The 16,541-nt window shown below is 43.8% G+C and overlaps 1 protein-coding gene across 2 annotated transcripts in view; it reads right to left on the bottom strand.

The window, feature by feature from the left end:
* The window catches only part of LOC138245911 (sterile alpha motif domain-containing protein 9-like), an 85,888-nt gene that overhangs the window by 18,167 nt on the left and 51,180 nt on the right, over window positions 1-16,541 (bottom strand). The window contains exon 3 of one of the 2 annotated variants that reach the window (XM_069199941.1): window positions 15,501-15,547. The exons of the other annotated variant lie outside the window; for it this stretch is intronic. The gene's annotated coding sequence lies outside the window, so the exon portion shown is untranslated. The remainder of the gene's footprint in view (window positions 1-15,500; window positions 15,548-16,541) is intronic. 2 annotated transcript variants of the gene reach the window in all.

Raw genomic sequence — 16,541 nt, 5'->3', positions numbered from 1 at the left:
GCCCCATAAGTCTTGTGATTACAATGTTAAGATTCCACACAGGGGCAGGTGGAGCTCTAGGTGGAATTACCCTTTTAAGACCCGCCATAAAACCTTTATAACAGGAATCCTAAACAGGGAAGTATGTTGTCTGTTTTGGAGGTAAGTAGCTAATGCTGTTAAATGGATCCTAATAGATGAGTAGGTGAGATCTGCTTTTAATAAGTGTAGCAAATAGCAAACAATATCCTGTACTGAAGCTTTAAATGGGTCAGTGTTTCTGGGCCGACAGTAGTAGACAAACGCTTCAATTTAGCCACTTAACACTGTCTAGTTGTGGGTTTGTGTGCTTCCTTTAGAATAGCCATACATTCAGATGGAAGTTGTAAGTAGCCAAATTCTATGACTTCAGGAGGCAAATCGTCAGGTTGTGTATGCTGGGATCTGGATGTGTGATTTGACCTCTTCTTTGAGTCAACAGGTCTGGTAGTTTGTGATGTGGTACTACAGACAGATCCAACAGTGTTGTGTACCAATGTTGACGTGCCCACGTGGGAGCTATGAGTATCATGATGAGCGAGGTTTGTTTTATCTTTTTGATCAGAAATGGAATTACTAAGAGAGGTGGAAAAGCGTAAGCAAATATCCCTGACCAATTAATCCATAGAGCATTGCCCTTGGATTGGGGGTGTGGGTACCTGGCGCGAAGTTTTAGCATTTTGCATTTTCTCTTGTGACGAAAAGATCTATGTCTGGGGTTCTCCATAGTTGGAAGTATTGTTGAATCACCTTTGGGTGAATCTTCCATTTGTGTACTTGTTGCTGTGTCCTGCTTAAGAGGTCTGCAAGTTGGTTGCGTATACCTGGAATATACTCTGCCTGACTGTGAATTGCCCATTTCACAACTTTCTGTGCTAAAGGGACAATTGAGATGAGTGTTCCCTCCCCCCGCCCCGGTTTTGCAGATAATACATTTTGGTCATATTGTCTGCCCTTATTAACACTATCTTGTGTGTGATTTGTGTTTGCAAGGCTTTGAGCGTTAGGAATACTGCTAGTAGTACCAAGTGGTTTATATGATAAGTTTGTTGAATTGAGTCCCATTCCCTCTGTATAGTGACGTCGTTGAGAGGGGCTTCCCAACCTATCATTGATGCATCTGTTGTGATTGTGGTCTGAGGTACAGGGTCCTGAAAGGGCCGCCACTTTGATAGGTTGGTGTAATTCCAGCATTGCAGAGAGCGGTGACCCTGGTGGTCCGACAACACTAGATCCTGAATTTGACCCTGTGCCTGAGACCATTGTTGAGAAAGACACTGCTGTACTTGTTGCATGTGTAGTCTTGCACTGGGTAAAATTGCTATGCATGAAGCCATCATTCCCAATAGTTTCATCACCAACTTTACTGTGTAAGTGTGGTTGCATTGTAGTTGAGTTATAAGATTGTGAAATGCTTGAATTTTGACTAGGTTTGGGTATGCTAATCTTGATTGTGTGTTGAGAATTGCTCCTAGATTTGGTTGTATCTGTGCTAGTTGCAGATGCGAATTCTGATAATTGATTGTGAATCCTAGATTGTGTAGGATGTCTATGGTATACTATGTATGTTGTTGACAGATTTGAATTGTACTGACTTTTATGAGTCCAGATATGGGAAGACATGTATGTGTTGTCTTCTGAGGAATGCTCCAACTACCGCTAGGCATTTGGCGAATACCCTTGGTGCTGTTGTTACTCCGATAGGTAGCACTTTGAAATGGTAGTGCTTTCCTGGTTTAACAAATCTTGAATATTTTTGATGTGCTGGGTGTATGGGAATGTGGAAATAATCATCTTTGAGATCTAATGCTGTCATGTAATCCTGTTTTTGTAGTAGGGAAATGATGTCTTGCAGATTGACCATATGAAAGTGTTCTGGGAGGATGTATTGATTGAGGGGTCTGAAATCTAAGATTGGTCTGAGTGTACCATATTTTGTTTGGTATAAGGAAGTATAGTGAATATACTCCAGATCCTTGTTGGGATTTAGGTACCATCTCCATGGCACCTTTCAGTAGTAAAGATTGTAACTCCTGTTTAAATAATTTGAGATGTTCCGGAGTACGTTTGTGTGAACGAGGAAGAATGTTTGGTGGAGTAGAGATGTTGGATAATTGATAGAACCCATTGATCTGTAGTATTGTTGTGCCATTGTGGATAAACATTTACCAGTCTTCCTCCCACAGGAGATGTATGCTCTGTGGGGATGTGTTTAGGTGGAGGAACCTCTTGGAACAGCTGATTAACCTCTTCTTCTATAATGTGTTCCTCTGTAAGAGCCTGTAAATTAACCTTTGTTGTAGAAGTGTGGCCCTTGTTTTTGTTGGGATGTGGATGGTTCTGTGGTTGATGATTTGAAACCACCCCTTAACTGTGGTTATCAAATGTTCCCCAAGTGGGTGTAGAGTATAATGCACCCATAGCTTTAGCTGTTTCAGAGTCCTTTTTGAGCTTGTCCATTGTAGTATCAACTTCTGGTCCAAATGAATTTTGTTTATCAAAGGGCATATTTAATACTGCTTGTTGAATCTCTGGCTTAAAACCTGAAACCCTTAGCCATGCATGTCTCCTACTGATGATGCTGGTGTTGACTACCCTTGCTGCTGTATCAACTGCATCTATAGCAGATCTGATTTGGTTATTAGAAATAGCCTGTCCTTCAGCTACTATTTGTTGTGCCCTTTTTTATGCTCTGGTGGAATATATTGCAACAATTCTTTCACCTGATCCCAATGAGCTCTGTCGTTCCTTGCTAGGAGTGCTTGAGAGTTTGCAATCCTCCATTGGTTAGCAGCTTAGGTTGCCACTCTTTTACCTGCTGTATCAAATTTGCGACTCTCTTTGTTTGGAGGAGGGGCATCCCCTGTAGACTGGCTAATGGCTTGCTTTCTTGCTGCACTGACCACTATAGAGTCAAGTGGTAGTTTTGCCCTTAGTTGTGCTCTAATAAAAACCGGATCAGAGGGTGCAGGTTTATATTTTTTTATCGACCTTAGGTGTAATGACTCTTGATTTTACTGGTTCTTGAAAAATATCTTCAGCATGTTTATGCATACCTGGAGGCATAGGGAGACACTGATTCTCTTTATGAATAGATGTTAGGTGTTAAATAAAAAATCATCCTCAATAGTATCTGTATGTAATTGTACATTATAATAGCAGTTGTATCTTCAGGGGGAGATGGCCTTGCTGGGTATAAATCGGGATCATTGGGAAGAATGGGATCTGTATCATATATATCCCATGGATCTACATTCTCTTGAGGATCGGATAAATCATCCCTATGTGGTGAAACAGGGGATTCTTGTGGAGAGAATTATGTAGGTGAAGGTGGTGGTGGTGGAGTAGCAGGTGGTGGAGAAGCAGGAATGGGAGGAGAATGTGGTGGTTAAGGCTGCTGTGGTGCCTTTTGTTTAAAGATGTTTGTAGGTGGAGGCCCATCGTCTAAAGTTTCTTGAAAAGTTAATTTTCTTTTGATTGTTGGAGGAGGAGAGGCTATGATCCTTCCTGTGTCCTTATGTATATGGATCTTTCGCTGCTTATCGACCATATCTACCAACGACAGGTTTCAGCTCCGAAAGCTTGGATACCGAATGCTTCAGTCGAGCTGAAAATGTCTGTTCCGAAAGCGCTGTTACTTTTTTCGTCTCAAGGAGTCAGATTTTCGGCTCAGTAACAAAACCGATGTGGCATGCTCTTTGCTGGGTGCTAAAAGCACTTTGGTCTTTTGTTTCAGTGCCAAACCCAAGGGTTGGTCATCCAAATGTATTTTTTAGGTCCAACCATGTCTCAAAGACAGTGGAGTACCAAAGATCAATGCAGAAGTCTTAATTGTCTTTGGATGGTGGGACAGGGCATGTGTACTCACGTACTGCGCCGGTGCGATGGATTGCCTGTTGACATCAGAGTCTTGATCCGAATTGGAGTCTGCAAAGGAAACGGTTGCACGCTGTGCTACTTCTTCTTGCACATGTTCGTCCTCGAAGATGTCGGGTGTGTGCTCTGACGACTTGGACACCATCTCCATTTGACACGCTCTTCCATCCCTAAGAGTCTTTTTGCATCGAAACGACCAGCAGGCGTCACAGTTTTCTTCTCTGTGATCCGGTGACAGGCAGAGATTTCACACCAAATGTTGATCGGTGTAGGGAAATTTGGTGTGACACCGAAGGCAAAACCGAAACAGAGTTCAACTCCAGCATGCCGAAGCAGGCGCAAAAAGAGCATGGTCGCCCCTAAGGGCGTGTGATCGACCCCGATGACTACAACTGGATTGACTATAAGAGTGGAAAACGCGATCAAAACTATACATATATTTATAGAAAGTTAGAGAAAAGCTCAGCTAATACCAAACCAAGACATAATGGAGTGAGAAAAAACACATCCAAACCCGACGGCGGAAAGAAAACAATATAACAAAGGACTCAATGCCCATGCGCAGTATCACAGAGAGGAAGAGTCACTCAGGGAAAAAAACTTCTTTGAAGGAAAATAACTTGTAACACTCCAAGCCCAACATTAGATGACGGACTTATGCAAAGAATGTTTATCTACAGCTACAAATGCCATCGAACACACATATATATATATATATATATATTTACCTACAGCTACACATGCCATCGAACATATATATATATATATATATATATACATAGATATATGGAAAATGTCACTTACCCAGTGTACATCTGTTCGTGGCATGAGACGCTGCAGATTCACATGCTGTGCACATCCCGCCATCTAGTGTTGGGCTCGGAGTGTTACAAGTTGTTTTTCTTCGAAGAAGTCTTTTTCGAGTCACGAGATCGAGGGACTCCTCCCCTTTCGGCTCCACTGCGCATGGGCGTCGACTCCATCTTAGATTGTTTTCCCCGCAGAGGGTGAGGTAGGAGTTGTGTATATAGTAATAGTGCCCATGCAATGGAGTAAATATGTATGTACATAATGTGTTTAAAAGTAATATATTTACAAATTTACAAATGTACAAGTCTAATTTTTATCAACTTAAAACGGCTACAGGCTCCCGGGGAGGTGGGATGGCGCATGTGAATATGCAGCATCTCATGCCACGAACAGATGTACACTGGGTAAGTGACATTTTCCGTTCAATGGCATGTGTAGCTGCAGATGCACATGCTGTGCATAGACTAGTAAGCAGTTATCTCCCCAAAAGCGGTGGTTCAGCCTGTAGGAGTTGAAGTTGTTTGAAATAAAGTCCGTAATACTGCTTGTCCTACTGTGGCTTGCTGTGTTGTTAACACATCCACGCAGTAATGCTTGGTAAATGTATGAGGCGTAGACCATGTTGCTGCCTTACATATTTCAGTCATTGGTATGTTTCCGAGAAAGGCCATGGTAGCACCTTTCTTTCTAGTTGAGTGTGCCTTTGGTGTAATAGGCAGTTTTCTTTTTGTTTTTATATAACAGGTTTGAATACATTTAACTATCCATCTGGCAATGCCTTGTTTGGATATTGGATTCCCTGTATGAGGTTTTTGGAATGCAACGAACAATTGTTTTGTTTTGCAAATTTGTTTTGTTCTATCTATGTAGTACATTAGTGCCCTTTTAATGTCTAATGTATGTAATGCTCTCTCAGCTACTGAATCTGGTTCTGGAAAGAATACTGGGAGTTCCACTGTTTGATTTACGTGGAACGGTGATATGACTTTAGGTAAGAATTTAGGATTTGTTTGTAGAACTACTTTATGCTTATGTATCTGAAAAAAGGGTTCTTGTATAGTAAATGCTTGTATTTCACTTACTCTTCTGAGAGATGTGATGGCTATCAGAAAAGCTACTTTCCATGTTAAGTACTGTATGTCACATGAGTGCATGGGTTCAAAAGGTGGACCCATAAGTCGTGTTAAGACAATGTTGAGATTCCACAAAGGAACTGGTGGTGTCCTTGGTGGTATAATTCTTTTCAGGCCCTCCATAAATGCTCTTATGACTGGGACCCTGAATAATGAAGTTGAGTGCTTAATTTGCAGATAAGCTGAAATTGCGGCGAGATGTATTTTAATGGATGAAAAAGCTAACTTTGACTTTCGTAAGTGCAGTAGGTAGCTGACGATGTCTTTAGCAGATGCGTGTAATGGTTGAATTTGATTATCATGGCAGTAATATACAAATATTTTCCACTTATTTGCATAGCAATGTCTTGTGGTTGGTTTCCTAGCTTGTTTTATGACATCCATACATTCCTGTGTAAGGTCTAGGTGCCCGAATTCTAAGACTTCAGGAGCCAACTTGCTAGATTCAGCGATGCTGGATTTGGATGTCTGATCTGTTGTTTGTGTTGAGTTAACAGATCTGGTCTGTTTGGTAGCTTGATATGGGGCACTACTGAGAGGTCTAGTAGTGTTGTGTACCAAGGTTGTCTTGCCCAAGTTGGTGCTATTAGTATGAGTTTGAATTTGTTTTGACTCAATTTGTTTACTAGATATGGAATGAGTGGGAGGGGGGGAAAAGCGTATGCAAATATCCCTGACCAACTCATCCATAGCGCATTGCCCTGAGAGTGAGCCTGTGGGTACCTGGATGCGTAGTTTTGGCATTTTGCGTTTTCGTTTGTTGCAAATAGGTCTATTTGTGGTGTTCCCCACCTTTGGAAGTAAGTTTTTAGTATTTGGGGATGAATTTCCCATTCATGGATCTGTTGGTGATCCCGAGAGAGATTGTCTGCTAACTGGTTTTGAATTCCCGGTATGAACTGCGCTATTAGGTGAATGTGGTTGTGAATCGCCCAATGCCATATTTTCTGTGCCAGGAGACACAACTGTGTCGAGTGTGTTCCTCCCTGTTTGTTCAGATAATACATCGTTGTCATGTTGTCTGTTTTGACAAGAATGTGTTTGTGGGTTATTATAGTTTGAAATGCTTTCAGCGCTAGAAATACTGCTAGAAGTTCTAAGTGATTTATGTGAAACTGTCTCTGCTGAGTGTCCCATTGTCCTTGGATGCTGTGTTGGTTGAGGTGTGCTCCCCACCCTATCATGGAGGCATCCATTGTTATTACGTATTGAGGCACTGGGTCTTGAAAAGGCCGCCCTTTGTTTAAATTTATAGTGTTCCACCATTGAAGCGAGGTGCATGTTTGGCGGTCTATCAACACTAGATCTTGAAGTTGACCCTGTGCCTGTGACCATTGTGATGCTAGGCACTGTTGTAAGGGCCGCATGTGCAATCTTGCGTTTGGGACAATGGCTATGCATGAGGACATCATGCCTAGTAGTTTCATCACTAATTTTACCTGTATTTTTTGTTTTGGGTGCATGGCTTGTATTACGTTTTGAAATGCCTGTACCCTTTGTGGACTTGGAGTGGCAATCCCTTTTGTTGTGTTGATTGTTGCTCCTAAGTATTGTTGTATTTGACACGGTTGTAGGTGTGACTTGTTGTAGTTGAGTGAGAACCCTAGTTTGTGAAGGGTTTCTATGACATACTTAGTGTGTTGTGAACAGCGTTGTTGCGTATTGGTTTTGATTAACCAATCGTCTAGGTACGGGAACACATGTATTTGCTGTCTTCTGATATGAGCAGCCACTACTGCCAGGCATTTTGTAAAAACTCTTGGCGCTGTTGTTATCCCGAATGGCAACACTTTGAAATGGTAATGTACTCCTTGGAATACAAACCTTAAGTACTTTCTGTGGGAAGGATGTATAGGTATATGGAAATATGCATCCTTTAGGTCTAGTGTTGTCATGCAGTCTTGTTGTTTGAGCAGTGAGATCACGTCTTGCAGTGTCACCATGTGAAAGTGATCCGATTTGATGTAGATTTTTAGTGTTCTGAGATCTAATATAGGTCTTAGAGTTTTGTCTTTTTTGGGTATGAGAAAGTACAGGGAGTAAACGCCTGTTCCTCTTTGATGAATTGGTACTATCTCTATAGCATCTTTTTGCAACAACGCTTGGACCTCCAGTTGTAAGAGTTCCATGTGTTGTTTGGACATGTTGTGTGTTTTCGGTGGGACATTTGGAGGGAATTGTAGAAATTCTATGCAATAACCATGTTGGATAATGGCTAGGACCCACGTGTCTGTTGTTATTTCTTCCCAGTGTTTGTAGAACTTGCTTAGTCTCCCCCCCACTGGTGTTATGTGTTGGGGATTTGTGACATTGAAGTCACTGTTTATTTTGTGGAGTTTTGGGACTCTGGAACTTCCCTCTACTCTTTGGGAACTGTCCTCCTCTATATTGTCCCCGAAAACGTCCCCGCTGATATTGACTCTGATAAGTGGGACTTGTTTGTGAGGTTGAGGGTTCTGTGCTCTGTCCCCAAAACCCCCCTCGAAACTGTGATTTTCGAAAAGTGCCTCTGCTCTGTGGGGAGTAGAGTGCGCCCATGGCTTTGGTCGTATCTGTGTCTTTTTTGAGTTTTTTGATAGCAGTGTCCACCTCCGGCCCAAACAACTGCTGTCCGTTAAATGGCATATTCAGCACGGCTTGTTGTATTTCCGGCTTGAACCCTGATGTACGCAGCCATGCGTGTCTCCGTATGGTCACTGCCGTATTTACAGTCCTAGCAGCTGTGTCTGCTGCATCCATTGCTGAGCGTATCTGATTGTTCGAGATACTATGTCCTTCCTCCACCACTTGTTGTGCTCTCTTTTGGAACTCTTTGGGCAAGTGTTCTATGAAATGTTGCATTTCGTCCCAATGAGCCCGATAATATCTAGCCAGCAAGGCCTGTGAGTTAGCAATGCGCCATTGGTTGGCTACTTGTGCCGCAACCTTTTCCCCGCAGCGTCGAACTTGCGACTCTACTTGTCTGGAGGTGGTGCGTCTCCAGAGGTGTGTGAGGTCGCTCTCTTGCGAGCTGCCCCTACTACCACTGAGTCTGGTGTTAATTGCTGCGTGATGTACACAGGGTCTGTTGGTGGCGGTTTGTACTTCTTCTCCACCCTTGGAGTAATGGCCCTGCCCTTCACAGGCTCCTGAAACACCTGTTTGGAGTGTTTCAGCATTCCCGGTAGCATAGGGAGACTCTGGTACTGGCTATGTGTGGATGATAGTGTGTTAAATAAAAAGTCATCCTCGATAGGTTCTGCATGCAGGGTGACATTATGAAACGCCGCTGCTCTTGACACCACCTGTGTGTAGGCTGTACTGTCCTCAGGTGGTGACAGTCTCGCTGGATAACAGTCGGGACTGTTATCTGATACTGGCGCATCATAAGGATCCCATGCGTCGGGATCATCCTGACTCATTGCAGTATGGGTTGGGGACAGCATCACTGGTGGAGTGGCTACCGGTGATGGTTGTGGTGAGCGTTGTGGAGATGGTGGCGGGGTTACTAGTCTTGCCACCTTTGCCTGTGGCTGCTTGTCTTTCTCTTGGAAGGCAAGTTTTCTTTTCATTCGAATTGGGGGAAGAGTACTGATCTTCCCGGTGTCTTTTTGAGAGTGTAATCTGGCTCTATTGTCTCTAGTTCCTGTCCGAATCTGTGCCCTTGCATTTGCGAGGACATGCCCTGTTCCTCTGTGTAGGAACTTGATTTCGGTTCCGAGGCCGGATGTTTCGGTATGGAAACTTTTTCGGCTGTCTTTTTCGGTTCCTGCGACACTTTTTTGATCTTCGGCGTACTGATCTCTCTGTGCTGACTCGTTTCGGTGCCGCCCTCTCGGTGCTGAGATTGCTCTGACCCGGTGTCTCAGGGTCGAGTCTGCTCTGTGCCGGTATCTCGACCGGAGTCGGATGACTGACACATGCGTGTCCTTTTTCGGTGCCGATGGTCGGTCACCTATTTTTCGGGTTAAGCCATGGCCTGCTGGCGGTGGCGTCCCCTGGGCTTTAGTGGTTTTTCCGTGAGTTTTGTGTATCGACGTCTTACTCACGGTTTTCGGCGTCTGTTCGGGATCGAGCTCGTCCGAGTCCGAATCCTCTATGGAGAAGGTTTCTTCTTCCTCCTCCAAGTGTTTTTGTCCTGTCGGCACAGACGCCATCTGTAGTCTTCTTGCTCTTCGGTCTCTTAACGTCTTCCTCGACCGAAACGCTCGACAGGCCTCACAAGTATCCTCTTTGTGTGCTGGAGACAAACACAAATTACAGACCAGATGTTGATCTGTATAAGGATACTTGTGACATTCGGGGCAGAAGCGGAATGGGGTCCGTTCCATTAGCCTTGAAGACGCACGTGGTCGGGCCGACCAGGCCCCGCCGGGGAATCGAAAACCCCAAAGGGCCACCGGAGCTCTTCAAAATTCGGTGTCGATCTGTTGTAACTAACCTGATACCGAATGCAAACAATACCGTCAAATTTTCCGAGATTCTAACTAACTTTCCGAACCGAAACGCGCAGCGAAAAGGAACACGTCCGAACCCGATGGCGGAAAGAAAACAATCTAAGATGGAGTCGACGCCCATGCGCAATGGAGCCCTCGATCTCGTGACTCGAAAAAGACTTCTTCGAAGAAAAACAACCTGTAACACTCCGAGCCCAACACTAGATGGTGGGATGTGCACAGCATGTGTATCTGCAGCTACACATGCCATTGAAAATATATATATATATATATATATATTTTTTTTTTTCCTAATGTTAGCCAGAACGTCTCAAAACATTATAATGATACTCACTTTATTTTGTATAAAACATGTTGTTCTTGCAACTCAATAGTTTACAGCAAATAGATTCCTGTAAGGTTCTGGTAGAGTTTCATGCATTCCAAACTAACATTCACTCTGTTTGGGATTTTGAAAATATCACATAATAATCAGAGATCCGCGGTTCAAGAAGATATGCAAATTGCAGACGTCTTTCGAGAGTTGTACAAAACACTATACACAGCCGCTAACTGTTCGGTACATAGTATATCACTTTACCTGGAGACAACACTGGTTACTCCCCTTACACCAAATGACTCTGAAATCTTGGAGAAGCCCATCTGGATTGAAGAGCTGATTTCAGCTATTGCCTGCTTGAAACAGCTAAAATCCCCTGCCCTGATGGCTACTCCCCTCACTTTTATAATTTTTTAGTCATGCTCTAGCCCCCTTGCTTGCCTAACTTTTTAACTCCTTTGCTGACACAGGAACCATCTCCCACACCATGCTCGAGGTATTCATCACAGTCATCACTAAGCCTGGGAAAGACAGTGCAGCATGTGGGACATATACACCTATCTCCCTTCTTAACATCGATGCCAAGCTATTTACCAGCATCCTTTCCCATTGCCTTAATACTCTCATGCCAGGCCTGGTCGACTCAAACCGTCAATGCAGGGACACCACCAAGTGTAACCACCACCTTATGGACAAGATCCACCAGTCCCAGAAGTTGGGTTTTGGTTTTTGAGAGAGATTCTGAAGCTAAGTTCAGAGCATCTAGAGGCCTACGGGCTTGGGTGAGAGTCAATCGTGTGTCGCCCCAATCCTTTCCTATCCAGAAGAGCACACGGCAAGGGCACCCACTCTTCCCTCTGCTTTATAAATGGAGCCCCTAGCCCAATGGGTGAGACCAGATACAGCTATTGTGGGAATCCCATCATTTGCCTCTACTCTGATGCTGTTATTACTGCCCTTTCTGACCCAATGTCGTCCCTTCCTGCCCTAGTGATGGAGCTTTCCTCCTGCGGAGGGGTCTCTGGGTTCAAGTTTAACATAAAAAAAGTCCCAAATACTAAGCCTGCCTCTTTCTCTGCGGCATGAATCACATCTCCACTCAGCGTTTCAGAAGAGTTTATACCTTACCTCGGCATGATCGGTCACAAAGACAGTGACACTTACCCACACTGTTCTCACCTCCCAGGTCCTGTTCAACTTGGCAAACTGGCAGCGGTTGCAACTATCCTGGCTAGGACGAATAGCAGCTGTCTTAATGACAGTCCTCCAGCGTATTCTTTGTGTCTTCCAAGCCCTGTTACTAATGCCACCAACACACACTTTACGGACCATACAGCTGAGGATCAATAAATGTATTTGGGATGGGAAGAAACCACAGCTCCACGGGCAGTTACTTTACTGCATGACCTTGTGGAGTATAAGCTGTCCCCATGGTAGCTAGTTATTTCCAAACCTCACAACTCCACTTCCTGGTGTAGTGAAGTTGCCCTATCTCCAAGAAACATTGGTGCTTTATGGACCAGACTGTGACAGGGTCCTACATGTAGAAGTATCTGAGGCTACCTGCAGAATAAGAACATGGGGTCTTTAGTGTGCCCAGTGGCTGGTTCCAGCTTCAGGGTTTGGGATACTGTGGCTCAAAAGCCAGATTGACCTTCTTTCCCTCCCCCATGGCTCCCATGCTGGCTAATCCAGACTTTCCACCAGGCATGCAGCAGGAGTGGTTTAGAGGCTGATGGGAGGAAAGTTGAAGGCGTATAGGTTTTATGTTTAAAACCCAGGAGATAATCCCATTTGACTGCCTGAAGACGGATTGTGGCCTTGTAGAGGCCGACTACATCCAGTACTTACAAATTCAGTATTGGGTGATGTAGCCGTCCATCATGCTGTATGCAGAGCACCCCCTGACGCTCCTTGAGAGATGGGTTTTCCTTAAGAGGGATGAAAGATGGCTTATCGCTGAGCTTTATGCAATCCTAGGTGGGGCAACAACACCAGACAAGGTACTGGGTCAGAGGCTGTGGGAGGCAGAATTGAGCAGGGCACTTAACCCCAAAGAATGGGAGGACATTTACGACGGGCACGCCACACTCCACACAACATGGTGAGTAGTGAGACAGCATATAAAATAGTTTCTTAATGGCATTACACTCTGGCACATCTTCAAGCATGTTGCACAGGATGCACAAAGAAATGCTGGAGAGGTTGCGGTGGGGCTAGCACCTTAGTGCACCTGCTCTGGCATTGCTCGAAGCTGGTGCGTTACTGGGAACGAATCCTAGATGACAGAGATGGGGCCTTCAACACAACTATTCCAAGGTTACCAGCTTACACTTTTCTGGGGCTCCCTAACCCTGTGACATACTCTTTGGCCTCCACAAAGGGAAGGCAAATAGCCCTGGCCCTAGGGGCAGCACATCAGGACATACTCTACACCTGGGGAACCAACAGAATCCCCGACTACAGCTTGGCTACGTAACTTATGGTACATCCTTGGGATGGAAAAGTTATCCTTAGCTGTGGAATCGAAGCAAGACTCTTACCTTGAACTGTAGGCCCCATTCATCACTATCCTGTCCACCGAATTCAATGAATTAACTTGCCCAAACTATCTTAGACTGCTAAACAGTCTTAGCTTGAAGTGCCTGCCCACAGTGACACAGGTCCATAGCCCGAACCACCATACCGAAGAAGAGGGTCATCGAGGATATATTTTTGGAAGGAGTAGGGGAGCGTGGAGTTATTTTGGGGATTTTATGAGTTATAATTCATGATTCTGCATTGATGACGCTACTGGCTGTGTATTTCAACTGATTTGCCTCTGCTTTAAATAATAAACAGAACTGATCCATAAATGTTCCAGCCTTACTGCCTTTATCGTAACTCAAACAGATTTTACCTACTGCATCTGACCTAAATTTTTCCCGCTCAATCAGGCCTAAAGACTTTACTGGCTTGTCATAACCAACCCAGTCTACTGTTTTAAGCATAATCATTCCCACAAGGCAGTCATTAAGCATAAAGTCATAAAATTATAAAAATTTACAAAATTACATTTGTCAAAACAATATACAACTAGGAAGGCTGAACAAAGATTATTATGGTAATCTGTGAGATCCCATGTAACAAAATACATGTGTACAGGCCTTACTACATTGTAATAGTAATCCACCATTAAAGCCTTGTGGTTTTTTTGTCTTTGCACAACAGATAAGTAAGGCCTACTGCCATTATAAAAAACATTTCATTATTAAAATGTCAGTCCAACAGCATCTGCCAAGTTTACAAGTGCACCAATCAGGCCTCTAGCCTTTATAGCTGGCTTGACAGCATAACCAACTCAGGGTTACTATTTTAAGCATGAGCTTTCCCACAATGGGAACCATCAGGCACAAGGTCATAAAACTACAAAACTGTACTAAATCGAACAGTTGGCAGAACAATATGGTGGTAACAACGGTAATTACACTGTAAATCTTACATCCTCAGGATGTGTCTGAAGGGGGAATCATATCAAACTCCTTACCTAATGTGGTAATCTGTGAGATTCTAACGAACGAAATCCTGGACCACAGACCTTAGCACAGTGTAAGAACAATCCATCACTACAAGCCTACTACCCTTTAACATATGCTTTTTGGAATAAATAAATTAGGGCTACTGATTTTGTCGTAAGATTTCAGAAAAGAACAGATTACTCCTAATCATTGGCTTGTCACCATAACCAACACAGGTATAATGTATTGAGCAGCTTTCGCACAGGCAAAAAGTACAATACAAGCACTATTTGTCAATGGAAGCACACACACAGCCAAATCAAAAATTTGTAGAGAGGCTTTTTCTCTGGTGATGATATAATGTGTGGTGACAGCTAGACTGAACAAAACAGTTGTGAGCTGCAGATAAGGTTCTGTTACCTTTCAACAAATCATGTTAACAGCATGTAGCAGTAAACTAACATGAAATGACAATGTAGTGCCTGACCCAACACTGCCAATGTCAGTATGTGTATACCTTACAGACACTCATTTTGATAGTGTTTGTACAGACAAGGGGTTGGTGTGTTAAAGTCACAAAACTGACTGCATTCCATGTTTCATCAGGGCCTCTCAGATAATTAAAAATGTTCTAAATGTAAAGGGTCAAATAAATTAATTTAATCATTATCGACGCGCCACTCAGCAACTTCGAGGAAGGGATCTTTAGCTAAATCTGAGCAGGTCACCAACAATACATGGTTGATATTTAGCTGTTTGCTAGCTTGCAGTAAAAATAACAGATGATGGACAGAATGAGGAACAAATCAAACATTCACCCCCAGTCACAGATCTGGGTTTAACAGATCAGTTTTTTTGCTCGCCACTGGAGTTTGGACCCAGCCATATGCAAATCAGCCTTGACCCTGCTCCCCATGGGAACAGTCCAGCCCAAACTGCCAGGCCAGGTACCCTCTGGACCGAAAACAAGCATACTAGGACCGGTTTCAGGGTATCTCCCCCCTCATCAGCCAGGCTAGCTTGAATGTAGTGGCACAGTGAGCATAACACCCATGTTCGGGCATACCCTTCCCACTTAGGGTGACAAAAGCAAAAACATATGATGGACAGAATGCAGAACAAATCAACATTCACCACCCTCCCACCCCCAGTCACACATCTGGATTTAACCTATCAGTTTTTTTGCTCACTATGCCACCCCAGTTTGGACCCCCATATGCAAATCAATCTTGAGCCTGCTCCTCATGGGAACAGGGCAGTTCCTCTCTGGACCTGAAACAAGCCTCCTGAGACCGGTTTCAGGTTATCACCCCTCATCAGCCAGGCTAGCTTAAAATCAGTAGCACAGTGAGCACAGGCCTGATATTTCTACCAGAGGTTACACCATCAGATTGGAGTCATTTTGACTTACTATGCCAGGGCATTTCCATCTTGTTGGCCAAACAGGATGCTGAAATTCTGTAATGAAACACAAATACCCAAACACCAATTGTGGTTTTTGAAAAAAAAAATGACATTGAGCTTAAAAACACTGCTAGACTCTAAGGGCGAAATGTAAGAAAAGTGGCACTGCAGCCAATGCAGCACCACTTTTCTTGCACCCCCCTCTCAACGCCACCATGTTTGCGCGTATTTTGATACCCGCACCATGGTGGTATTAGGAACAATAGTGTCAAACTAATGTGGTGCTTAGCTCCACTAGCGTAAACTTTTTTGACTCTAGTGGAGCAAAGTGCAAGGAGGCCCATTGATTAAAGTATGTGAGTCTTTTTAATGCCTGCTTTTAGTAGGCGTTAAAAATGATGCCAAAAATGGCACAATTAAATCTTGTAGATTTAATTGTGCTATGTTTGTGGGCCTCCTTGCGCTGGAATACCCCCTTACATTATATTATGCTGGAGCATGGATAATGTGGGGCAAAGGGTTACAAAGTGGCATAATGCAAGCATTGCGCCACTTTGTAAATATGATGTGGAAAAAGGCCACCTTAGCATAAAAAAATGACGCTAAGGCAGTGCTAAAATGGAGCAAGGGTCTCTTACATCTGCCTCCAAGGCCCTTATCTATGGGCTTTGTGTCGCAGGGCATCGCAGCAAGTCGCCTTGCTGAGCTACCCAGTATCACAGGGAAAGAGCAAGAATGCGCCGTATTGATCTAATACAGCTCATTCCTGGCTTTTCCCCCTGCGGTGGTGCCCTTTGGCAGTCTAACGACAATGCAGACACCTTTGCACCATGGTCAACTTTGTCTGCATTGCTTGTAGGATTGTTTTTGCACAGGAAGAGGATTTTCCCTCTTTATAGGTGTGCTGCAAAATGCAGCAAACATAGAAAGAGGGAAAAAACAGATGAGAAATAAACATATTTCTCCTTGTTATGCCTCTCTTGGGGAGGTGTATCTTTGTGGTGCATTCCCTTGTTTACAAATTCTTGAAAATCTGGGAATGTGTCAC

The sequence above is a fragment of the Pleurodeles waltl genome, chromosome 7 (assembly GCF_031143425.1).
Source record: "Pleurodeles waltl isolate 20211129_DDA chromosome 7, aPleWal1.hap1.20221129, whole genome shotgun sequence".
NCBI lineage: Eukaryota > Metazoa > Chordata > Amphibia > Caudata > Salamandridae > Pleurodeles > Pleurodeles waltl.
Note: the sequence above shows the minus strand (reverse complement) of the source record. Positions and strands in the feature narration are given on the sequence as shown.